Raw genomic sequence first — 26,585 nt, 5'->3', positions numbered from 1 at the left:
TCTTCCTGGAAGACAGTCCCACATTGCTAAGTCCTTATTTTAGGTATTTTCTTTTCTCAGTTGGGAAGACATAATATCACAACTAAACAAACAAATAAAAGTGGTTGGATTTTCCGTTATAAGAATTTTACTTTCTGTTTGAGATGGTTTACTTTTCAGAGGCAGGTGTAAAATGCTTTATTGTGGATGGTTTTTCTGAGGGCCTTCAGTGAGGAGAAATGGGCATTACTTTGAGTGGTATGCATGATCATTTCGACAGGCGGAAAGTAGCTGACCAAGTGTAAAGTTTGACTGTCTAAAAGCTTGATTTAAATCAATAAAATCTTATTTTAATCCTGTAACCTGCTTTTGGGAAGATTTTCAATATTAGACTCAAATTAGTAATAATATATTACTATGTGGACCCAAACTGAATATTTTTGTATCTCTACTTTTCAGCATTCATGGTAATTTTTCTGTTCTTGACCCTCTGTTATGTTTACAATACTTCTGACAGTCTTGAGGTGTTCACCTGATGATTGATTGTTAGACCAATACACCCTCAGTTTCTGCTGAATAGGACTGAGTTTTTTTCTGCATGAAAACCAGGTTAGGCAGAGAAGTGGGGTTGCTGATGTTTGCTAGTGCAGCCTCACCAGGGACTCAAAAAATGCTGGATTGTACATTCAGATCTGGGAATGTTTTATTTTTGTAATGTGGAGGTAGGCAACAGAGATCGAGTACGCAAAGCCACTTGCATTCATTAATGGTTGCAGGACAGATCCCAGGTTTGTTTCACTCTTAAGCAACAGAAAAATGTAAACATCTCAATAAAAGGAAGAATGGGTTCATTATGGGGCCGCAATACTATAAAGAATAAACACATCTTGGATATTAAAAAACACCTTATAATGAGACAGCTCCAAGCTTTTGAATATCACTTATGCCGACAAAATAACTCCTTTGCTTTGCGTCTGTTATGTAGAGTTTTAAAAAATTGGATGCTTTTGACATATTTAATTCAATATTCTCATTAATTCCTCGCACTGAATGTTTTAATGCCAATCATGCAGAAAATATTTAAATATGACAAGTTCTTTTTAATTATCATAAAATTGTATTACAATAAAAGCAAAATGCTTGGTTAAAAAATTCAAACAACATAAACAAATTCATAGTTATACAAACAAACACTGTAAAAATTGCATGCAGAAAAATGTGAGAATAACAAAAAGGCTTTCGTTAGGAAACCACACTACTTTACTCTCATGTTTCACCTGGAAGATTAAAGATGTGCCTTTTCCAGAAAATGTCTGATTTTTATTTTGTCACAGGAAGGAATCAAATGATTCCCATTAATTTCAATATGCATTTTAGTTGTTTGAAGTGGAGGGGTTTTTGTTGCTTTTAAACTAAAGATTTCAGTATTATCCAGCGTTTGGAGCTGGGGAGTGAGAGAGATGCAAATAGAAGGAAAGAAATATATTGCAAAACCATATGCAAATATTAATTCATTTTCTTTGATCTTATATGAAAAATATTGCAGACTTCTGAGGGCTAGAAATGTCACAGATAAAATCAGCATCCTTTCTAATGGTGAACACTGCTTTCATCACTTCCTTGATTTACCAGTACTTTGACTTAGGGTCTTCCAGTTCTGAGACTTGATTTCATAATTTACGTATTTAGTCCAACAGGCGTTAGATCTTGCCACTTCTTCAGTTCCTGTTTAGTCTTTAGATCTATCCCTTAATGGGAAGAGAAGAGAGAGACAACATCTAAAGATGTGCTTAGAAGAAGAGTGGGAAAGCTTCACTTTTTATTATCAACTTGCCTACTGTCAAGAGCTGTTTCTCTAAATCAGACTAAAGAGTAAATAGATCATATAGATGTCTTGTTACTTTTGTTGTCTTAGAGGAGCCTGGAATATTTTCCATACTGATATAATTTCAAAGGATGGAGCTGGATGTTCTCCAAAGTGGCAATTCTCAAACTACAATCTCTAGAGCGTTGCTGTGTCTTTCCACTGGGATTGTCCTAATATTGTTCTGGCTCCTTTCATCCTGTTTATTATAGCATTACATGTAGCTGACAGATTCGCCAGATTCTCCCATACTATCCCAAGAAGTAACATTTGCAGGTACATATTGATGTTTTACGCCAAGGAGTGTGAATGGAAGATGAGTCACTAAATAAAAAGGTGACTTTTCAGAAAGTGTTACTATTTCTCAAAGGAAATTGTCCAACCGTTTTTATGAAAAAATGTTTAATTGGAATTCACCAACTTGTGAAAATCAAAACAGGAAAAGGACTCAGTTTCAAGAAAAAAATCTGCCTGGATGGCATGACTTCAACATTTCATTCTGAAAATATGGCTGATTTCCTGCTGATTTTTCATTCAAACTCCTTGGATTACTAACCCCCAACCAATTAAGGACATTTTCCCACAGTTCCATCTTGTGAGAACTTCTAAAATGTTTCAGATCCAAACTTCCCTCCCTACCCCAAAACAAACAAACCCTGCCACTAAAATACCAAATTTCACTGTGGTATCAAATCAGCTTTCCATGCACGTCTTTGCACTTATACCTGAACAGGAAATTTTTGTGAGTATGAGAGCGTAAGAATGGACATGCAGCTAATGTGTCAGTGACTTGGCCACGTCAGAGTTACAGAAACCTTAACTGCAAATTCTGCTTGTGCCTAGTGCATTATTATAGTAGTATAAGAACTGCTTTGTTGATTTTGACCAGAAATTTCACCTTGAATTTTTTATCAGTGACACCTTTGTAGGAAAAATTATATTTTGCTGTAAGTAGTAGTGGTTTTTTTTTTCCAATTTTACAGGATAAAATCAATTAATAAGAAAATTTGTGTTCTTATGTTAAAATGAAAGGCATGTCAGTGCTATCAGAGAGCAGCAGAAGCAGGGCTGACTGCATTGGAAGCTGAGATGGAGTTAAGGATGACCCCTGCACATGCAGGGAGGGCAGTAGCCACAGGTTGGTCTCCTGGGACCCCATTAGGGCAGGTGACCAAGACAGGATTCCCCAGCAGCTCAGGGAGCACCCAACAAGGTGAGGTGATGGGTCAGGTCCAGCGTCAGTGTGGGAAGCCCAGCCAGGATTGAGAGGGGATGAGGGCAGGGGGGTGAGAGTCCCAGGTAGAGCTGGGCAGGCTCACTAGAGCCTCTTAGTGCCCTGAAGACCTTGAAAGCTGTGTGAAGAGTACGGTTTTAAACAACCCCCCTGATGTGCCTGGTCTGTCCTTTTCTGTCAGGAAACTGCAGCTTTACTCAAATATTTAAAGCAAGAAAGAGATACTTTGAAAAATGTGCATTATGTGAACCAGTAATCTAAAGCAATGTTATCATCTAAGATGTTTCTCCTAAATGAGGCTGACGGGGCTGCAGGAAGCAGCGAGCAGAGTATAGTGGATGTATGACTGCCTGTACAAGCCTCTGCATGATATTCATCACAAATTCATTCAACGTGTGAGCCGGTCTTCTGCTGCACTACTGATGCATGTTTTCCTTTACAGGCTTTTTTCTGCCCAAAGATATGCCATTGCTGTTCGAAAAGTGTTTTTGAATGTCACAGCAGCCTACTTCCAGTTCAGATCATATGTAACCTAATGTAGCAGAGGGCATGAATTTTAATGGCAAATAATTTAGATGATAGGAGGATAACAAAAGCAGTAAAACAAGTGCAGTAACAATACTGAGCAGTCAAGTTTCTGTTACAAGATTTGTTATGTTGCTCTCAACAACAGCTGTAAAATTAGAAATTTTACATTTTAAAGAGGCAGAAGTCAATTTTTCTGTGTTTGGTTCCCAACTGATCTAACAGAGCTAGCAGGGAAACATCTGTAACACTCTGTTCAGAATAGACAAAAATATGGGGAGGCCTGCTCTAAAGCTGACTGTATTAGTTTGCTTGTCAAGACACATCACATCAGTTGGGCAGAGCTGAGCAAACAAAATGAGTGTGCTTTCATGAAGTGCATCTTTCTATTATGCATATTGTTATATAGATATATGACTTGATGATTTCTGTCTAGCGCATTGTAAAGCAATACGCATTTTTCTCCTCCGAATGGTTGTGTTGTAGCATCCCTGTAAGAGGGAGTATCATGCTGTGTGTAGTTGTAAAGAAGCCTTGATGCCTAAACTCAGAGGGCTTAATCTGCTAGTAATGTTGATTTAAAAGGGTAATATAAATGCTTAGTGGCCACAGGTTTGTGGGGATTTTGTTTTTCAAGAATGCAATTTATCTTCCCAAACTCCCAGGAAATGCATTTTTTTTTTTTTTCTGGTCCTCCATTACTTCAGTGGAAAAAAAAAGGAGACCTTTTTTGTGACGATAGTTTAGGACTTCTGTGTATGTGTTTTTTTTCAACCTGAAATTGAGCTTTTGAAATAAAATACATTTAAATAAGGCTGTTGTGCTTAAAAACTTAATGGAGGTCATGGCTGGATTTGGTATGAATTGCATAAACGAAATCAAATGATGGTATTAGATCCTTTTACCATCCTACTTCACAATGGAAAATGTAAGATACAATAGTGACTGGCAAAATGGAAAAATTCTTCTGTCACTTCTGTTTAGACTCCTGCAGTCAAACAGCCCTCTGTATGTTCCTCTGGAGTTATCTAGTTTGCTTTTTTAACACAAACTAAGGCCTTTCAATGATCAGAAAATTTATCAGATCACCAGTAATGGTGTTCCCTGAAGACTTTCTATTTTGAGCAGTTTTGGGTAATTTGAATAATTCTTATATCATTGTACTTCCAAATTTCTCATTTTAATTTCTTACATGAGTGCGTGTCGAGCTTGATGAGCTGGGTCACATGGTATTGTGAATCCTCCCTAATACAAAAGTTTTAAATTTAAATATGAAAATAATTTAAATATGAAAATAATTGATAAATAACTGATGCTCGTTTATGGATGAAGAAAAAACTTGTGTTTAAAATTTCAACATTTGGGAAATATTCTTAAAAGCTGTAAAATTTCTGCAACTATGTTGGTATTAACATTAAATCCTTGGGAATATCAATTATCAATCAATCCTTGGGAATATCAATTAATCTTTTCAAATTAGGTCTTATTGTTTTAATTAATAATTAAAATTATTGTTTTAATTAATGGAAATGCAATTTCTGAATCAGATTGCTTTTATCTATTTATTACTTTCATTTATATTATTTTATATATATATATATTTTTTTTATATATATATATTTTTATTTATTTTTCACATCCCTCTCAGGGGTTGTGCAGCTCCTTTATTTGTAATCCATTTTTGCTTTCTCAGAAGGGACCTCCCAAACTTCAGGTATGCATCCTGTCTTCTAAGTATTAGTTGAACTAAACTTGACACTTCAGCTGTTGGCTCATCACAGATTTGGTTTCCCATTCAAAAGTAATCTATAGCACTAAAATAAAAGATTTCATTTATCTGTTAAGGTGCACGCTTGAGATCTGAATTTGTGCATCTGTGCTGGGGAGTTTGAATTAAGACAGCTCATGTGAGTTAGGGTATGTGAGAGGAACCCTGCTCATGTTTCTGTGGGAACTGATTGATGTTTATATGAGGAACAGGTGGAGTTTTAGATTTCATGTAATGGCTAAAGCAAGAATAATCTTTTCCAATGATTAGTACTTTTTTTCTTTCTGCTTGAGGAACGAGCAAAAAGCAGGGGCTAATTGTGATGCTGTTACAGTCTGAAGGGAGCCCACTTGCATGCTCTTCATTCCAAGGCTACTTCAGTAGTTACATGGATAAATTTTAACCTGCTGGATGGCAGACTGGCTAGTTTTCCTAAAAAAGTAGTGGATCATAGTTGAAAAATGTTTCTTCGAGGAGGAAAAAAAAAACTTTTTTTTTTTGGTCTGGTTGTGTGCTAAGAGCTGTTCATCTGGATAATAGAGATGCATGAAAATGGAAAATGTTGGGGGCCAAATCCTGTTCATTGCGTTCATCCTCTGAATTGTGCTGCTAATGGCACTGAGTACAATAAGAAGGCAACCTATTGGTGTTCACTAGTATTTTTGAGACTCTTGAATTAATGTCATGCAAAACCAAAACCTGTCCCATCATTTCCATTAAACATCTCAGGACAGTGAACTTTCTGTGGCAGCTTTGTCTGAGAAAGCCCAGATTGTTAATGGCACTAAGAAAAACACTTCCACACTGCCCCCTCCCCCCCCCCTCCCCCAATTCCCATTTTAAAGACATTGTAAAATATTCATTAGCAATATCTTTTTTTTTTTTTAATGGAATGGAGTGTGTATTCAGTATTAGTCGTCAATTTCAGATGCTGTGTAAAACCTGCACAGAAAAAGACATGCTGCTCAGTTATTTCAGCTGTGAATTGCCTTATGCTAAGATTTTAAATCATACCCTTTTGTCACTTTAATGCAAAGTGGATTTTTTTGTATTAAGAAATGTAGACAAAGATGTGATTTAGGATGAATCCTGTCAAGGTGTAATTCCATGTTAAATTTTTTGAGAACTTGGCTGAAGACCAATGTTAATGTGAGAAATATTGAGAGAAGGAAGCTTCATGTCAATAATACAGGCTTTGTGAGTTCTCTCAGCCTCCAGAAGTGCACTTCTTTGTCAGTTCTCCCACAACTAAGGCGTTGCTGTCAGGTTGTAACCACTTAAACACCTCTCCACTTCAGAATTTCTGTATACCACAATCTTATTTTCTCAAGAAAGTCGCAGAAATAGATTTTTAGCCTGGAGGAATAAAAGTTGTCTGACTATCAAAGGAATCCTCCTCTAAGAGGAGAAACCATCAGAAAGTATAGCAGTTTGAATATAAAGCTGTACAAACCTTCAAACTCTAAGGATGAAGGAGTGTCAAATAGTTGGTAGTTTTTCTTTCTTTCCCCCAGTTTTGATAGAAGGATCCTCAGGTGATCAAATGTAGAGAGATGACAGGAGGTAATTTATATGGGATCATATTCACTATGTAAATGATTGCAATGAAAAAAGGAAAGCTCACTTCTCCTGTGTGCTTGCATGTACAGCAGTTACTCATCACATAATACTTATGGATGGATTCTGACAGCGCATTAGGTACTGAGGTAAAAGCACAAGGGAAATGAATGAAAGAAATAGCGTGCCTCTAAGATATTGGTGCAGCCAAAGTATAACAGATTTGTCACTCGAGATAAAACAGTGTAATTCAAATGCATCATATGTAGAAGGCTCCACCAAGACCAAAAAAAAAAGGGGGGGCCCTCTCTTCCTCCTTCACTCCCCTTTCCTTGGGGGGGGGGGGGGGGGGGGGGGGGAGGGCATAGTTGATTTAAATGAATAATCTGAGGTTGGTCATTGTGGGTGTGCTGGGCACCTTCTGTGATTAAATTTCGCTGGGGCTGAGGCTGCTCTACTGGATTAGCTCTGAAGCTTGAAGTTTCATGCTGTTGCTTTGTAAAAGGCAAACCAGCATGATTTCATTGTGGAAGGGGCACAAAATATTCTGTTGAAACTGTTTTCTTTATTAGAATTATTTTCTGTGTGAGAAATACGTGCTCTTTACAGAAAGTTCTGACTTCTTAGCAAAAAAAATGAAATGCCTGAAAACAAACTTTCAGCTTTCAGCAGCAAGCTAGAAACCTTTGATTTGAAAATGCTGCTGTGCTGGTTCACAAGTGTTGTGTTCTACTAAAGAGCCTGGTTTTCAGAAGCAGTTGTAATTGAATTCTAACTCTCGTGAGGATAAATTTATAACCTGTCTAGGGGATTTTTAAGTGTGCTACTTCAGTATGTTGAAACATAGTGAAAATTTGTGGGATGGGGGTGGGCGGGGGGAATGGGGGTGGAGTAAGACTCTCATGTTTCGACAACTTTTAATTATGGTACAGTAATTTATGGGCATGCATATGCGGTATAATCAACCCTTATTTTAGAATATACAGAGACTTGATTTTTTTTTTCACTTGAATTACACTCAACTGTCTTCCTTCTCTCATACTGTTAGAGCAGTGCTTGATGTATAAGGGACAGGTTGTCAGCAGATGAACTCCTTTTCATCATCACAAATAACTGTAGACATGAAATATTACTCAATTTTCTTGAGCCAGGAAGGGAGCTTTATTTTAAGGGAAGGCTTTAAAAAAATTGTTTCAACATTTCAATCTTCTGTCAGAATATACCGTGCTGTTACATATCTTAACTCCCGTGCTTTTGGATAACCTTCTGGTAGGTTGAAATTTAGCATGCGCCCTCCTTACAATCATTTATTTTAGATGAGATGCACTTAGTACCTCATTACAAGGTACCAAGGCATTGTGAGGCTTCATGGCTTTGCCTAAATGGCTAAGAGGAAACACCTGGGGTTGTTGCAGGCTATAGGAGAGCCCATGAGCCCCCAACCCATGTTGGGTGCACACACGTTGCTTATGTGGAATGGCCCCCAGTTGTTCTCACTCTGCTGCTGTGGACAGGAATTGCCTGGGAGAGAAATATCTGAGAAGGGCAGAAACTGTGTTGAGATCTTGCTACAGTTTAATAGTGTTTGGCACCTGGAAATATTACCAGCACTTGTAAAATTTGCTAGGATAGACATAAACGCTGTTCCTGACAATACCATAATGCAAGTAAAATCTGCCAGTGTGTTTGCAAAAGCAAAAATTTTAACCCTGGCATCCTGCTCAATTGCCACCTTAGGTAATCGAACAGTATCCTGCAGCCCCAGCTGGATGGGTAATTTGATTGTTATCTCAGTTGAGTTAGAGTAAATCGAGACTAACTGTAGTGAAATAAACAGTTACAGCTGTGTGAAGTCCATGTAGATGAAGGGCAATCAGGACTACCCACTTTTAGGGCTGGGCAAAAAGTGTGCATCTTTTTTGTTGTCCTTCATTGGTACAAAGTGTTTCAAAACTTTGCCAAAAGTTCTCTAAGGTTGAGTGTAAATTTTAGGACCTACTGGTATTGAAGCTTAAAAAGTAAAAAGGAGAAAATATTTACCAGGTGTCATTCATTTCCCAAAAGGCTTTGCTAAAGCCTACCATGGAACATTTTTTTTAGCAGCTTTGCAGGCTTGTCAAAGGTATTTTGAGGCTGAGGTTGATTATGAACAGTGAATGGAGAATCTATGATTAATTACAGAGAATGTGTTTCTTCTTTAGATTATACCTTCATGTACACATGAACATTTTTGTAATAGAGCTGAGCTAGATGTGTAGATTTTGGTGAGGATTTTTGACATTAGTACACTTTACAGGCCACAAACAATGACTCAGTTTCTCAGACAACACAGCAATGATAAAGGTGGGACACATTTATAGTCATCTACTTCTTTGTTTCATTTACTGTCTGCTACTTAAATTGTGTTTTGCATTCCCCTGTTGCTGGAAGTTTGAGATAGAGAGTAAGACAAATGTACGAATACAGTTCTTGACTTATTAATGTCTACTGTGACTCCTCTGACTTAAACTATCAGAGCAAAGGTTTTACTTTCATTCTGAATTAGTCATCTACTTGAACTGTCCAAAAGTGTCATCCTACCCCTTTGAAATAGGATCTGTGCATTAATGCATTAACATGCTTGGCTACTTCTTACCTTACATTTGCTTGTCACATTAATATTTTGTCCAGGTCTTTAAAGAAGTACAAATATGCAAATCACACAGTGTGCATGATTGAAGACTCATTGCTTGTACTTCACTTGAAACAATGCTGGTAGGTTGCAGCAGCCTTAATTTATAATAAGGGAAAAATAAATTCAAAATGAAAATATATTGTTGTTGTTTTTTTTCTAGGTGATTTTGTTTTTCATGTTAGTGGATATGATTACAAGAAGAAAAGAGGCAATAATCTCCATAGCAGAGCAGCATTAACAGCTCTGCCAGGATGGTTGCCCACAGGTGCACTCTGAGTGACTGATGGCAGAAAACAACACTCCGAGAGTGCTGTGTGTGCAATTTGAAAGAACAATTAAGTTGACTAATAAAGGCCTCTTTCCTATTTGTGAATAATCCATGTGCAAATTCTGTTTGCGTTTTTTTATTGCTATTTTAAATTGTCCCTTAAATTTTCATGAAGGAATTTCAGCTGTTGAGGTGCTTGTAAACTGCGTGCTATTAGCATTCCCTGGAAGCATCCAGTCTTTCTAAGCATCCGTGGTTAGTTCAGTCACAGTATTTTGTCTTGTACTTTTCCTAGTTGCCTAAATTGGGAATTTCCAGTTTTGAAGCAATGGATCAAATTTATGGCAGTGAGACTAATTACACACAGGTCTGGAAGGGAGACTTAGTGTCTCCGTTGAGATAATGAAAATCACCGAACCCTATTTTTAGGAATATCCCAAGTTTTTTATTTGAAAATTGGAATCGAGTACCTTCATTTTTTCCTGTGCATTAGAAAGAGAAATTAAGATTTGTCAGAAGCATTGAAGAACCTGGAAACCCTTCCTTCTGCTATGTCTTTTTTATTTTTCCAGATATTGTGGTTGGTCAGCAACTTCATATTGCAGGATGCTACCTTATACCTTTGTTTGCAGCGCATGTATGCCATTTACTTATGAAAAAGGCATAAAATACTGTTGAGTATTACAATTAGCCTTTAACTATTCAAACTTTTTTGTAGTTTTATTGTACATAAACAACAATAACAAAACAAACAAACACAAAACAACAACAAAAAAAACACCATCCTGTGACTATCCTTTTGCTGGGTACTATCTATGCCTATTGAAGTCCAGACATAGTGTCCTCTTATGATGTACCTGGGTGGTCTCAGTTTCTTCTCTGGAAAAGAGCTAATCTGTTACGTTGATGGCTCTGGTAGCTCACATGACTGAAATACATCTATTTTCTCTGGATTTTAGCTTCTTGCTGCCCTAGATGATATAACAGTGGAATCCATCATAGTGGATATGTCCATTTTAAAGAACTATTCCTGCCACATACATACACACAGACACACACCCTTCTATAAAGAAAAAAATGGATTTTGCTCTACTTGCATTTCTCTGTACACATGAGAGCATGAGAGAGATGAACAAGCACAATTTTGTGAGGTTTTTTTTTAGGTGGTATGTAGCTACACCTAATTATAACTGCATGAGTGCTGTTAGGCACAGAGAAGGGAAAAGTAATCCTAGAGACTTGAAAAAACAACAACAACAAATTCTACTCTGTAGTTTTGATTTGAAGGGGATGTGGAGAACGGTGGAGTGTTATTAAAAACACTCCTGGTACAATGAGATTTTCCCGGTGAGTTACACTTCTACTTTGTGACGGTGACACCAACACACCAATGTGCTGGCTTCTCCGGCTGATGTCGGAGTCGTGATTAATACTGTAGCTTTTTTTATTAGAAAGTTCAGCCCATTGGCTTTGCTGCTAAAGCTTAGAGGGCCATTTTGATTATACAAAAGAAAATCTATTTCCCACTGTGTCTTTAACTTGGCATTATTGAGATGTTTTTATAGAGGGAGAAAATGCTTGTGGACATGTATAGGCAGGTTAATCTTATCTCTCTAACCTCCCTAAAGACATGCTTCTGCTTCTGAAGTGCACCTGTAGTTCTCCTTTTATTGTTATGAAAATACAATATTTTACTGCATATCATATGTACATGTTTTTTATTATATGGGATCAGCAAAGCATGTCAGGTATTGGCTGCAGTCAGTTATCTGAAGCAAGGGCATCTAGTGATGCCAAGACTTTTCTTGGGATCTGGTACTAGATCCCAGGTTCTTTCCTGGGTTAAATGAGAGGATTTAACCACTTGTGATGCACCCCCCTACCACGCAGGATGGTCCGGCTGTAGTGGGATGTGTAATGTGTCTGGGAACAGACTTCTTTTCTTTTGAGATGGCTTTATTTCATACTGAAAAAGCTTTTTTAGTGATTGAATAGTCATAGACTGTGTCCTGTGGCCTATCAATATGTCTAGAATCCATCTTATTCTGCTCCTTGTCCATAAACTATGTGGACTAAACACACGACACAGCCTAGGGTTGATCCCATGCCATACACAAGCACTGGGTCTGGTATTCCCAGCCTCATGTTGCACTGAAGTAAATGTCAGAAGAGAGAATGATGTTGACCCAGATGGTTCAGCTTTGTTCCTCTCCATGTATCCCCAAAAGACCCAGGCAGGAGCTCTCTCTCATTCTACATTGAGGGGAAGAAAAAAAAAAAAGAACAGTGAAACTTTATAAAACTTTCACTGGCTTCATGATTCATACAGACTAGAACAGCTCAGGGAATCTCAGAAATAGCTCTAAAGCACTCGTGTAGGTGGTTTTAAATCACAGAAGAGATGAGCTCTAATACATGATGGACTCTCAGTAGCAGTGCAATGAATTATTACTGTGATCTTCCATAAATTCCAAGAGCTGGGGAGAGAAGCTAGGCAACTATCGATATACCACTTTTCTGGATAAAACACCTTACTGCTGGATTGTTTTGCATGCAGTCATAAGGCAGTAGTAGATGTGTCGGTTAAGTACTGTTGGCTGTCCCAGAAAAGTGACAAGCAGCATACAAGATGCTCAATTCTTAGGGATATGCAGATTAACTGAACATAAGTGAAAATGATGTGTTGTGATTATTTTTTTTTGAGAGAGCAAATAAATACTGTTAATGCCAGTGCTATTAGTGCTACGTCTAGCTGAGATGACCTTTCCTTAATGCAGCTTAAGAAAAGCACTGGAGTTTGTGTGACTGCTATTCCTAAGACACTAAACTGTGTCTTCTCATAAATCTAAGTGCTTAGAAGCAGACTCATTTTTCAAAAACAAAACAAAAGTCCACCAAAACAGATAACCCACTTTAAAGTATTTCCTTCTGAATCTGGAGCATACAAACAAACACAGAAATCTGTACCATATTTCCAATTTCATTTACTCAGACCTAGGCAGAAATATGGATTTTAAAACATTTATGTATTTATAGACAAGCTTTATGTGCTAAGCAGATAGTACAGCATGAGTTATAGGCAATTAGAGCTTGTGCCACTAAAATGGCTTAAGGGCTTAAGTGCCACCTAACGCTTGCTTTTAGCGTCTTACGTCTGGAATTATGACCCTAAGAAGGAAGTGAAAACCCTTGCTCAGATCATGCCTAGTTGTATACAGTGGTTTTTGATTACAAGTTTTCCAGATGCCTACAGTTTTTATTTGGGGTATACTGCAGAAACCCTTAGTCTTCATGGGTTGAGGTAGCTCTGTGTGCACAAATGAAGTAACCTTCACCCACCTCACTTGACTAGGCTGATCCAGCAAATTTGCAGAGAACTTGCCTAGCAGACCCTATTCTTACACCCACAGAGCCACCAAAGCAGGCAAGTGCTTCAGGAGTGCCTTTCACCACCCCTTCTTCCCACCTCCTCAAGCCTACTCCTCAAGCAGGGATAAGACAATTCAGTTAAAGGGTGTGGCTTCATTCCTTTAACTTGCCTTGCCACAAAACAAACAAACAAAAAAACACAACTCAGCTACTGCCTGTTTTATAAATAAAGCTGTAGCAAAGAAGTTGAGCTTTTCCCTCTGCCATGCTTATAAAAGGAGAAAGCACATGTATCATTTAAAAAAAAAAAAGTGTTTTTTTTTCTCCTTCCCTCTGGCATTTCTGATCATAGATCTGAAGCACCTCTTTGTGAATGGTACCTCTTGGAAATCCCATTCTGAGATGACTAAGACATACAATAATAGAAATCTTCATCCCTAACTCCAATTGTTGTAGCATCCAGAAGTTCAGGGCTGTAATTTTGAGTACTCTGGTCTGGTTTGTAAGTCTAGTCTCTAAGCATAGGTAAAGTTTTTCTGCTTTTAATAAAAAGTTTGGAAACAGCTGAGTTAAAAATGCAATAGTTTTAATTAATTTTCCTTATTACATTTTATAGAGTTGCAAATTTTCTAATCACTCCGGTAAGCTTTTTTTGTGTGATCAAAATGGTCTCCCGAGAATGTCATTGTGAATCCACAGACATGATGTTACAATGTCAGGTGAAATGCTCTTCCAAGTCTTCAGAGCACTGGGTGTTGCAAAGCCATCATGGTTACATCATGTCAAGATGTTGGCAAATAATGTCACTGGGAATCTGTGGAGCACTTGTCACAGTACAGAAATGAAACAAAAAGATGTCAGAGCAATTCCAAAAACAGAATATTTGATTATCAAGGAGGAGATTATGAAAGACAAACTGTAAGTACGTGTAACTTTGTCCATATTACCGTGTTAACCTATTAAAAAAAATAAAGCCCATTTAATTGAAACGTCACGTGTGCCGTGTCTTTTGGTATGTAGTAGCAAACAGGGAACAATGTGATGTTGTCTGATTGACAGTGGTGTTAGTAAAAAAAATTATTTTGTTTGAAATGCTTTAAAGTTTGATAATCTTATTTTGAATGACTGGATCAATGTTGGGAAGAAAATGTAATTCAGTCATTCTCTGCTGTCCAGTCTTTTAGCAGAAGAAGAGACCCAAGGAGTTTTGAGAGTAAAGTAACTGGAATAGCTATGTTTCGTGTTAAGCAACTTGGACAAGAAAGGCAGCAGCTATAGAAGTTGAAATTAGGAAGATTTGGAAGGAAGTTGAGGCAGCGAAGGCTAGAAATCTAAAAGCTGGGCACGCTGGAGGTTTCCAATTAAGATCGAATTCTTAGTGTGCTTTCTACAATACACACCAGAGAAGAGACAGTCCTTGTCAGCAGTCCTCTGGAAGGGAGGAAGGGAAGAATGAGGAAAGAAAGGGAGGGGAGGTCATTTTACCTGCTGAGAACTAAATGTACTTTCAACTCTTGTTTGATGAGTTCTTTGCGTATACATATCAAACTATGAATTAACTGAAAGTTTTCTTCTGCAAGTTAGACAGAGGAAAAGAAAAGAGTGTTTGTGATACAGACGTGATCCATTCGGAACTCAGCTAGAAGTTTGCAGGATGTGTGGATTTTTCTCATTAATTCTCATTATTTAATAACTTTCTCTTTTATTTGTGAACAGTTCGGTTTTTGAGGCACAATTTGGTATGACACTTTTTCTGCCCCAGTGCTTTACTATTTGCAGCATTGTGATTCAAATACAAGAAGATAACAAGAAAATGTTAGTCAATTAGAGGATAGTATGAGAACTTCAGGGTAAAGTTGCAGTTAGATGGGGAATGAAAAGAACAACAAATGTGGACTCCAGTGAGATAATTAAACCTTACAATGATGCTGTCCTATGTATTTTGCACAGATGCAAAATAAACCACCACATTCGAATAGGTGTTGAGGATTTTCCACCACATGACACCTGCTGTAGGAGATGGATACAATTTTTCATGCAAGGAATTACTTTGTTTTTGGAGTATTTAGGGGCTGTGGCAGAACAGGAGCATGAAGGTTGTGTCACAACATTTGACTATGGTATCAGACTTCAACAGAAATGTATTTGAAACAGCAAAGGCCAAATAAACCCATTAGATATGAGATAAGGCTTGGATTACCAGGTCAGAAATATTTATCATTGCATCATACTTTCAGTGGTCCTAGCACAAGTCAGATTTACAATATATAAGCTGTGCAGAGTCTGAAACTTTGGTAATACCTTAAAATGGCAGAACGCACGGATAAAACTGTGTGGTAATCTCACTGTGTGTTGCTTGAAGTGAAGCTGCTGATTCTTCATGTAATGGCAGGTGTACTGTTTTATGAATGCTGGTACTTTGATTTGGAAGAGGGACATTCCCCTTGTATCTGCTCCTTGATCTTGGTAGGCTGGAGACAAGGTTGGAAAGTGTGACGGTCAGATGTGCTGGGCTGCTAAGGGACTTGGTCCAAAATATTGGACGTCACTGGATAAAGTTCTACATAGGTGGATATTGAGAATTTTGAGATGTTATATTGCACTGAACTATCAATAGTTCACAGATAAGAGGAATACAAACAAAATTAAAAATCCTTTCTTCAGTTCTTCCCATCTTTCCCTTCTTTTTTTTTTTTTCTTTTTTTTTTGTGAGTGAAAGTTGTTTTAACATGAGCCTATCTGCTGCAAATTCTGTCTGACTTAGCAATTCTCAGCTTTTGTATTGTATTTTAAGATGCACTGAATGGAAATGGAGGGTTTTGTAAAATTAACTTCTTTCCAAAAAATGTAATTTGTCCTTATAGATTCCTTTGCCAAAACATTTATCTGGTTGGATAAGAATATACACTATCCGCTATAGGACATTGAATTTTAATGGATATAGTCATTATATTACCTTGAGAAAGATTCAATAATGCCATGTGATATAAAGGTGAATGTGTTTGCCTGTCTGGAAGAAGTAGAATAATAGAGAACATTGCCAACATTTATAATTTTGAATCTGTATTTTCCAAATGCATGTAGTTATGATTGTCATAAAACTAAGGTAGGGAAGTTTTTCAAAAATAACTATTTTTCTTCTGTAGCAGATGTTGGAAAAAATTAGGAAAGAAGGAAGAAAAATAAAGAAAATAGAGTCTATTTCAGACAGTGTATTTTCACACTGAGGAGCATTGAATGATTGTTTTCCACTTGTGTGATTCTTAAAGAATCATTAATATAATTTCTTATTTATAACAAAGATCAAAGTAAGAGTTGAGCAAACAATACAATAAATAAATGCAATCATTCACCCGTGGTTATTCATTTGTAGATGAATTTGCTTTGCCCAGGCGCAAACTTGAATTTAGACTATTCCAGAAAAGTTGTAAGAGGCTCAGTTTTCCTGATGCAATCTTCTTGGTCAGTAAACTCCAAATTGTAATTTGATTTTCAGGATACAGTTTCAGCGTTCATGGAAATAGAAGGTCAAAGTTATAAAGTTAATAATCTGGAATAAATTGCAGTGAAGCTAAATCTTGACTTCATTAGAAAGTACATTATACAAAATAATAATGTACTCCATTGGGGAAAAAAAAATCTAACAAATTATTTGCATAGTTCCCATAATAATCTTCCCTCCTTCCTCTAAGCAGTAACAATTAATCAGGCTGGGCTATCAAACATTAATCTATATTTTTATAAAGATAATTACATTTCCAAATAGAAAACAACTTATATAAAAGAAAGTGTCTTCTTGGATGAAAGGTATATGGGAAAACACTAACATTTTTCATGAAGTGAATTAATTGATTCTAAAAATAAAACAAATAGCTAATTATGTATATATAGAACCAAAGACAAATTTTAGTCTCTTAGAGACATAGTTAACAGATTTTTTAAACTGGAAAAAATAATTTACTAGGGATTAATTTGATACAAGATGATTTGAAATCCAAAATTTTTGTCAGCAATACCTGGTGTTCATTACAATATTTTTACATTAAGACTCCATCCTGTTTATTTCAATATAATTGCCAAATTTAATTGATTCCAGTGCAAAGAGGTTTGAGCTTCAAGTTTATTTTTTTTTGAGCTGCAAGATAGTGCAGAAAAAAAATAAAATATTTGAAATATTTGTGATGGAGATGATAATTGTCAGATGTGTTGACCATTAAAAAAAAAATCCTCCTGTGAAGCACATAACTATCAGATATTAGTGAATCTTACAAAAAATAATTCATCTCAGAAAGCACCACTGAAACAAATATTGAAACTGCTTAAAAATTAGATACATTTCATTAATATACTCAGAGATGACAGAAAATGCAAACCTTCCTACTACTATTCCTTGCTTTATTTGAAATGCCAAGCTTATCCTAATATCTCCTGCATGTTCAATGATGATTTGTCAAAAGACTTTTCTATTGGAAAACAACTGCTATTGCAGTTTTCTCTAGGAAAATGATGCTTCAAAATTTTTCTATTAAAAGCTACCCAAAGATTTGTTCTCGGATTTTTTTTTTCCTAAAAAATCAATGTCCTCTGTAGCCCTGTTATCTCTGAAGGAAATTTAGCTCTTGATACCCCCCTAGGAAGCTGCTCTACCTTGTTAAACATGGTTTGTAGCCAGTTTAATTATCATTATGTACTGTAGTCTAGTCCCAAAGCTGACCTGCTTGGTATTTTCTGAAAATCCAGACTTCTACCTCTTCGTGTTCTATCAGGTCTTGCACAGATATTTGGCAGGATAAATTGGAGCCTTGCAAAGAGCATCGGTGGTAAGGAGTTATAGGTGAGCTGCTTAACTCTGAGTGGGCTCAGTTAGGTATCTGGGACTCCCCAGCAGTTTCTGGGTAAATTTACACCAACACCCTGGGTAGGTAATGAATCCAAGCCAAGGGATGCCTTTTTCTTTCCATTTGCCTGGCCCTCCTTTCTATAGAAATGAGAAATTATGGGCCAGGCAGGAGCTGTCATTTCTTCCAGTGTAGGTTGGACCTGGGAACCATGAATTTGAAGTCTACATCCCAGCAAAGAAATCTGGTTGCCTGAGCCCTTGAGGACCTGGTCTGGTTGCTCCCTCTCTTTGTAATGCACTGAGCTAAGGCTAGTGTCTAGGTGTCTCTGAAGTCTAACATCTCAAGCTATCTTGTGTTGGTTGTAGCAGCCTCTGACCACACCAAAGATGACAATGAATAGATTTTTATGAGATGCTTTTAAAATACAGAGTGGGAAGGTGAATCCTCTGACAGCTTCTAGCATCTGAATCCTTTCTGAACTGCTCCATGAAGCAATTACCCTCCAGGTAATTTGGGACTGCTGGCTTACAAGGGGTTCTTCACAGCCAAGAGTAGGCTTCTGGTGGAGAGCTCAAAGAGGTGCTAGGTCTCTAGAGCTGCTAATTTCCCCACCCTTGAAGTTCATGGTTAACATGTAACCTGTACTGGAGAAGGTCCAAGGTCACAATTAAGGTTCTTCCAACTTACTTCTTGAAGGACAGCTTCCAAATAATGGGAATGGAAAAAAATGGAATAGACATTTTAAATTCAAGAGGGCCTTAAAAAGTCATATTTGGACTTCTTTTAATTTATTCACTGCAAATATATTAACTCAAACACAATGTTGCAAGCAAACCTCTTAAGAGATTATTTGCATTTTGCCTGAAAGAAAATAAATCAACAAATGACTGCTGCAAACATTAAAAATACCTCTTGAATTGTGACACTGCTGTGAAATTAAATATAAATGCTTCAGAGATCCAAATAACATTAAAGCTTTCAAGAAAGTAGAATTTTAATTCTTGATTTTTGGCAAGAGAATGCATCTGTAATAAACAATTAGGAAATAATCCAACTCCTTAGGAAAATTATTTCCTTGCATTAGCTTCTTTCTGCCCAATATTTACATTCAGAATAACACAGTTGAAAGGTTGTGTGAAATATTTGTTGCTAAATGTAATGTTATAACAGGGCATGAAAATAAAGCAATGAGAGCCTGATAAAAAGATTAAACTGTTTTTCAAAATATGGCTTAATGGACAAGATGAGTAACCACTTGGTTTCAAAGTTAAATTCTGTTGCTTTCAGTGAGAGATTTGAGCATTAGCAAAAGATTCTATTTATGAGTTATGCCATTCTTTTTTGATATTTTAGATTAAAATATAGGTAATAACACTGATTTATGGCTGTATTAATAAAGGGCAGTCCAACATAGGAATCAGAGTATGAAGGAACTAGAAAATCATCTCTGTCAAAAAGCACTGCTGTGCCAGAGTTTATGGTCACTGATGATACACACTCTATTTAGGGTTGTCTTTAAAAGCAAGCTAACGTGGCAACTTCAGCCATGAAAAATGTTTGGCTGTTTATTGTTTCTCTGTCTGGGATCTTCCTTCTAATATTTGGAAAAGAATGCAGTATTTCTTTTTTCATTCTGTCTGCAAATAGAAAGTTAGATTTTTGATCCAAATACAACTTCTGCTGCAGACTGGGAAGACATTTGACCTAACAGCCTTTGTGATTTTTGAAATACAGAAGACCATGAGGACTGCTACAAAGTTCACAGACTATCTAAAGGGATTCAAACTTCTTGTTCTATTTAACATTTATTAATTTATAAATGTCATCAGCTATAACTTCTGTCACCATCATTCAGGATTTAGATTCTGGAATATCGTCAGCATTGTTCTTAAGAATGAACTACCCTAGTTATAACTCATATATAGCTTTGATGTGAATGAAGCAGCACTTTTCTGGTGTGTTTTGTTTCCAAATTTCTTTTTAAAATTTTAAATGTGAGTGATTTTCTACTTATATAGCACTACTAGCATTTTCAATGAAGTAATTTTGATAAACCATGTGGTCAGTAATGTGGTTAAGGACACTGATAGAATCAAAGACAAATGGGAGTAGATGGAGAGAGGAAAAGCTGGAGACATGAGGCTTACTAGAAAAAATCCATAAATATTGGTAATTATTTTAGGTCAATATGGAATATCACTTGAAATATCACTCAGTATTTTTATACATATTGAATAAGGACCTCATAAGGTAAGTTAAAGCAGATATGCAATTAATTTGTCTCACAAACTACAGTAAAAAAGAAGCAACAATTAACAAAGTAAGTGAAATATGTTGACCCCAACTCCAAAGATAGAGTTAAATTACATGATCAGCAATTCATTTCTTAATTCTGAGAAGGATTCAGAGAGGATGGGTAATAAATTGCATGTAAACTACTATAAAACAGCAGTTTTACTAAGTGTATGATTTTGCAATAGCTAAATGGTGACTACTGAAGTCAAACTCTCTTTTTTTCTCATAATCTTGAGCCTGACTTAGTTTTAAAATTCCCATCTTACATGTTGGCAAACTTTTACCACTTGCTGAGATAATGACTTCAGTGAGTGATGAATTTTGTCTGTTCTTGTTTGCTGGTAATCACAAAAAAAATTTGTCTTTTAGACCTTTATATAACAGAGAACAAACATTGATACATTCTTTTCAGAATTTTTTCTTCAGGCTATCTAAGCATGGGGTACTCTTGTCCGTATGTCTTTGTGCAAGAATTGAATCCTCACATACATGCATACTTTCACACCCTCACACTACAAAACTTGGAATACTTACATTTTTCTTGTAGAAGATGAAGACAAAAATCAGATAGCTGAACTGAAAATTATTCTGGAAATGTATCAGATCTAAGAGTTTTCTGGACTTCAGCAGTATAGAAAGTAGTATCTTCACCAATGAGCACAGAGATCGATATTCTTTACACACAATGCTTTTTTTTTACTGGATGACTTTTAAGTACTGGTATAAATTAGTCGGTGTCTCTCATTTCTCTCATAGTTTTTAACTAAGAAGGCAAATCATTTTGGTGCTGGCTCAGGGTATTGCAATTGGAAAGCGATTTTATCTTGTAGACTCTTCCTCTTTTGACTAAACATGCCAGTGGTCTGCCTTGCAGCATAATTCAAATGTTGTCATTTGTAGCCAGCATACATTCAGTCCTTTTTTACATACAACAGAGACTGAAAGGCATGGCTGGCTTATCCTGTGCAGTGTAAAGACACTATGTAGGTCCAGGAGTTAGAACAGGTATATTCCTTTTTAGGTGGAAGATCTGATACATGATGCAACCATTTTTGGAAATATTATATCTTAAAAACAAAACAAACAAAAAAAAACCTGTAAAAATGACTGGAAAAACTGCCAACAACACTAAGTGAGGAAACCAGTCACTCAGGCTATCACATTCCAAGTAAGAAAATTAAAAATAAAATTGCTCTCAAAGAAGAGAATTTACAATGATAATGGAATTGCATATAGGTCAAATAGTCTATCTTCTCCAAATTTTCAACTTGATCGAAAAAGTTACTTTTAAGCTTCTCTAGATGAAACTCATTTAAAATACAATTTTGTATAGGGTCTGTATTCTCGTGCAGCCTACTTTGCTCACAGTTTTGTGCAACAGCTCCCAGCAATGGAATATGTTATCTATTGTACTGATTCTTTTTATTATTCTCATCCTGGAGTTGAAATACTTCTCTCTGGTACATTCAGTTTGGTATTCATTTAGACCATTGTTTTAATGTGGATATGCAATAAAGGTATTTTTAGTGCCTTCTTTGTAATTGTAAAATTTTGCCAGAGTTGAAAGTAGTCAGTTCTGAGAAAAACCTAAATTACCTGAAGACAATGACAACCAGTGTGCCTTCCAAATTATGATGGATATCTTGAGAATAATTACCCTCTATGCAGTGTTTTGTCCTTAATGCACATTTCTTAACTTCCACTTTGTTGAATGGATGGTAGGCAGGGACAATGGATATAGTCTCTGCTAATGCCAAATCCCAGACTCTCATATCTAGTGAGCTATGGCAAAATTTGTAATTGCAATAGGCTTGAACAGCAAAGTAGGGGGGAAAAAAAGGCCTGTTTATTTCAGGCACCAAGCAAAGCTATGAAATGCAAAGGGGGTAACGGCAGTTTCACTAAGAATAAAATATTCATGTTGCTAACTTACATAAAACAAAAGATGGAGTGTTTTCTGCAGGGAAATTACTTTCTCTGATGAGCTCCATTTATGCATGATAGAGTTTTAAATTTTTGAAAACCCCCTTGGTTATTTTTTTCTTTTTTCAATTCTAGCGGTTTTAATTTTAGGCTTATAAACAGATAGATGTAAAATTTCTTGCTGAAAGGGCCTTATTCTGTTTAAAGCCATATTTATTACATTCAGCAAAAGCAGAATTGCTTCTGTCAATGCCAATGAATACAAAATCAATATTTAAGACTGCAGTCTCATAGACTTCATGTTACGAAGTGGGTACTTCGTTTTTAAAATGCCCTGTAATAAAATGGGTCTTCATTTACTTCCAGTACATTTTTAATATTCTTCACATATTGAACTGTGCTCCAGAGATCCTGGTTTTGCACCAGGTAACTGGAAAGCAGACAGCTGCAGTTCCAGCTGACATTCCTCTGCCTTGTCACAGGGATGTGCATGTTGCCCAAGCCTATGGTTTTCTGAAAGTTTTATTGTATAGCCCAGGCAAAAGCATTGCAGTGGCTGGTGCAACTTGGTAAGAATTTTCTCATCTTGATTTATCCTAGTCCCTGTTGCTAGGAAAGAGTGGTGATTGGAGTAAATTTCATGATTTCTGACTGTATTTTATTTTCTTATTTATTCTTTCCTGTATATCTCCCTGAGATATCCAACTTCTGGCTGATATCAAAGTGTATTACCAGAATTACATGCTCTGATGGGCCTTCCTCCATGCTCATGATGAAGGATCAAAATATGTGGCTTCCTTGTCTCAATCCTGGAGATACCAATATAGGGATCTTATAGTTCCCTGTATAGTGGAGGCCTGATGTGGAGTTGAAGCTGGTATGAAGAAAGTAGGTCTGCTGAGGAAGTCTGGAGATTTGGTCTCAAGCTAGGCCTAGCTTCCCTGAAACAGTCATGCACCCGTGTTATTTCTCTGTTGTTGTTATAAACAGGTTTTTAATGTCCCTGGTAATCACTGAACTTCTTGAATTTTGGCCAAGATACCAAACTCAAAACCCTCCAAATGGCTGCTTCTGCCAAGCTTTACACATTATGGCATTTTAGGTAATACTACGTTTCAGCAGCTTAGGGTGAGTTATTGGGTGAGTTCAGTGTCAAAGAGGAAAAAACAAAACACACAATTCCATTCAAGTCCATGAAAAATTTTATTCTTGGAAGGTGTTGGATACTGCCATGGCATAATAAAATATATGAAACTACAGTAAAAATCTATTTAAAATGAATACCATAACCTGATTTTCTTGTTCTTTTGCTTATAAATAATGCAATGGATTTAGTAGGTATATTTATTTAGATAGCAAAGTACAGACAAGTATGACATCCCATAGAGAAAAACTTTGTAAATAAGCAACAAATACTGTGGTTCTAATTTGTTTGAAATGATGGTGTTTTAACTAAGTAGGATATATATATATATATATATATATATATATTAGTTGCTTGTACATAAGTTGTGTAGTATAGAAGGAATGTGTACTCTAGGGAATAAGTAGGGGCTTAAACACAGTGGACTAAGAGTCATATTCTTGTTTTGTTTGTTTAAAAACAAACAAACACAAAAACATCTACTGCAGTTTAGTGACTCTTGCAGGAGTCTTTGCTGTATCAGGTCTGCAAATAGCATCTTTGCCCTTGACTCTAAAGTGGCAAATAAATGCTGTCAATTAACAAGAGAACTCCACTTACCCTAAAGGAACTTCTTATTAAGAGATCATAACGGTGACAGAAGCACAACTGTTGAGAGATTCAAGATGAACTAAGAAATGGGATAGATTTGTGTTGTGTAACAACAGTGAGAAACTGGATACTTTCACTGTTATGCTCTCCTTACCTTTTAAGCTGATACAGAATCCAATTTTACTATAGAGCTCTTCTATTGCAGTTACTACCATAATACCAGGAAAATAGGTAGGTACTAGCATCAGTGTTTCTCGGAGGTGGACTACGACTGCTTGCTTCTGCTATATGTGCAGAGAAGCAGAGCTGGTCCTGTGCAGGCTGCTAGGAGTGCAGTGTGGCTGTCTGAGCTGTTCAGGCCGTCAGGTATTGTACCTATGGGAATTAACCAGCTTCGATATCCCGTTGTAGGCTATGCCGTGTGATACAGGCTGCTGTAGTTAAGTGAGCTGAGTGAGGTCAAGTAGGAAACTGGCAGTAGAGTGGGAAGTCTTATCTAAGACTCTCAGCATTGTGGACTGTGACTAACCACTGGATTATCTTTTCCCTCACCGACTGTACTTTTGTTTGGATTATGGATGCAGTTTGCAAGCTATAGCTAAATTCAGTTCTTCCCTAGGTGTACAAATGCACGTCTTTCTCCACAGCTAACCTGCCCTTCTTTCTTTTCCCATAGCCTTTGGAGAAAAGGACTATAGAGCTTATAGAACAATAATAGGCAGTTCTAATACTGTGCTTTTCCAACGTAACCCTCAAAAGGTCTTTAAAAAAACAGGGTAACTATAATTAGAACTGGTCAGAAATTTTCAGATGGGATAAAGCTCTGTTGGAGAGTATGGTTTCAATAGGACTAACCAGTTTAGCTCCGGCTTATGTTGTCTAATGAGTTTTGATAACAGTGGTTGACATGTTTATATTCTGTAATATGGAACACTAGTTCTATAAATGAGTTCTTTCTTTAGGGAAATATTTTTCTATTGATTTACATGATGGTTGGGAGAAGCCCTTAACATATTGAGGTTAAGTCTGTGCTTGGGAATTGGCTGACAGCTGCATGAAGAATTTGTATTTAATATATTTTGTTTTGAGTATCTTATGTAAAGCTTGTACGTAATGGTTAACCAGAGTGGCAAAAACTGCAGGCAGATGTGCTGATTCCCTTGGCTCTGTGTTTCAGATTTAAGTCTATTCTATTTATAACTATCACTGTTGGTATCAAGTTGTGGTACCGAAAGTGGTGTTTAGTAGGTGACACTTTACCCTCTGTGCGAATAGATTATGTGGTGAATTTAATAGGAGAGCTTGTCATGAGAACTCTTATTTTAAAAATGAAATAATATTGACTTTGATATGAGCAAAACAGGCTATTTGATTTGATCTCAGTATAGTGATGATAATTACATTTAGCTCTTCTGCTGTCAACTGCAGATGGAAAAACATCTTATGATGATAAATGGGAATGTGCACAGTTCTGTGGAGGCATCCATTGTGATGTAACAGCAATCCATACAAACCTAATGAAGTCTTCATTAGAAATCTAGAAGAAATATTAATCTGAAATATGATTCCAAAATAGGAGGTGCCAAAGGTCATATAGGTACCTATATATAAAATAAATAATAATAATAAAAGAAATCAACGTAACATTTCCTTTCTTCCAAGTTGTTTTGAGGAATTCTATGTGAGCAGTAATGTCTTGAACTCTGATGTGGAGAAACTTTGCTCAGCTGTTATGTATGCTAATTGGGGAGGTTAGCTTTGAAATCATATTGCGTATTTGCCAAAGGGTCAGCTTTCCTACTGTCTTAGATCTGTTGAAGGCAACAGTGCAGCTGTTGAAAAACAGTGATTCTTTGGTTCCATACTGGCTTCAGCTTTTGCCATCATGCAGTACACTTTGACAATTTTTGCCATAATACAATGCAAAAGTCCATGTTTTCTAGGAATTATTCTGAATTATTACGTTGGTGGGATTTATAGCATACTTTGATGCATTACAGGGGTCTTGCTTATGAATGAAGTATGAAAATAAGTGAGGAAAATTAAATATATATGTATGTTTTTATTCCAAGAAATACAGGAATAGATCCACAGAATATTTTTTACCATTAACCTAAAGATGTTGCCACTTTCCAGAGGAGAAGACATTTTGTAGGAGATGTTTAGCCTTGAGGCAGTTCATTCTTCACACAGAGGCATAAGAAATACAGCTCCTGGCAGTTTTTATCATTACTAATAAATGAATAAGCACGGTTTCTAAAAAAAAGTGTTTTATCAGAAGGACAAGTTACACTGTTCTTATCAATAATTCTATGCAAGTATAATTCAAGCCTGTGGGATTGTATTGTTGCAAGTTTTTTTATACAATCACTTTTCATAAAAGAAAAACAGACTGAGATGATGATGAATGATGGATGAAATTTTAGACATAATTAAAAGAAAAAAATGTTAAATTCCCTAGTTCCTTCAACAAAGGGAATAAAAAAATACTGTACAACTATGGTTTGATAGATAATATTGCATTAAAATGAACAGCATGCAGGAAAATTAGGA

This window comes from Cygnus atratus, chromosome 4 (genome assembly GCF_013377495.2).
Source record: "Cygnus atratus isolate AKBS03 ecotype Queensland, Australia chromosome 4, CAtr_DNAZoo_HiC_assembly, whole genome shotgun sequence".
Classification (NCBI taxonomy): domain Eukaryota; kingdom Metazoa; phylum Chordata; class Aves; order Anseriformes; family Anatidae; genus Cygnus; species Cygnus atratus.
The sequence above is the reverse complement of the archived record's forward strand: the minus strand, read 5'-3'. Positions refer to the sequence as shown.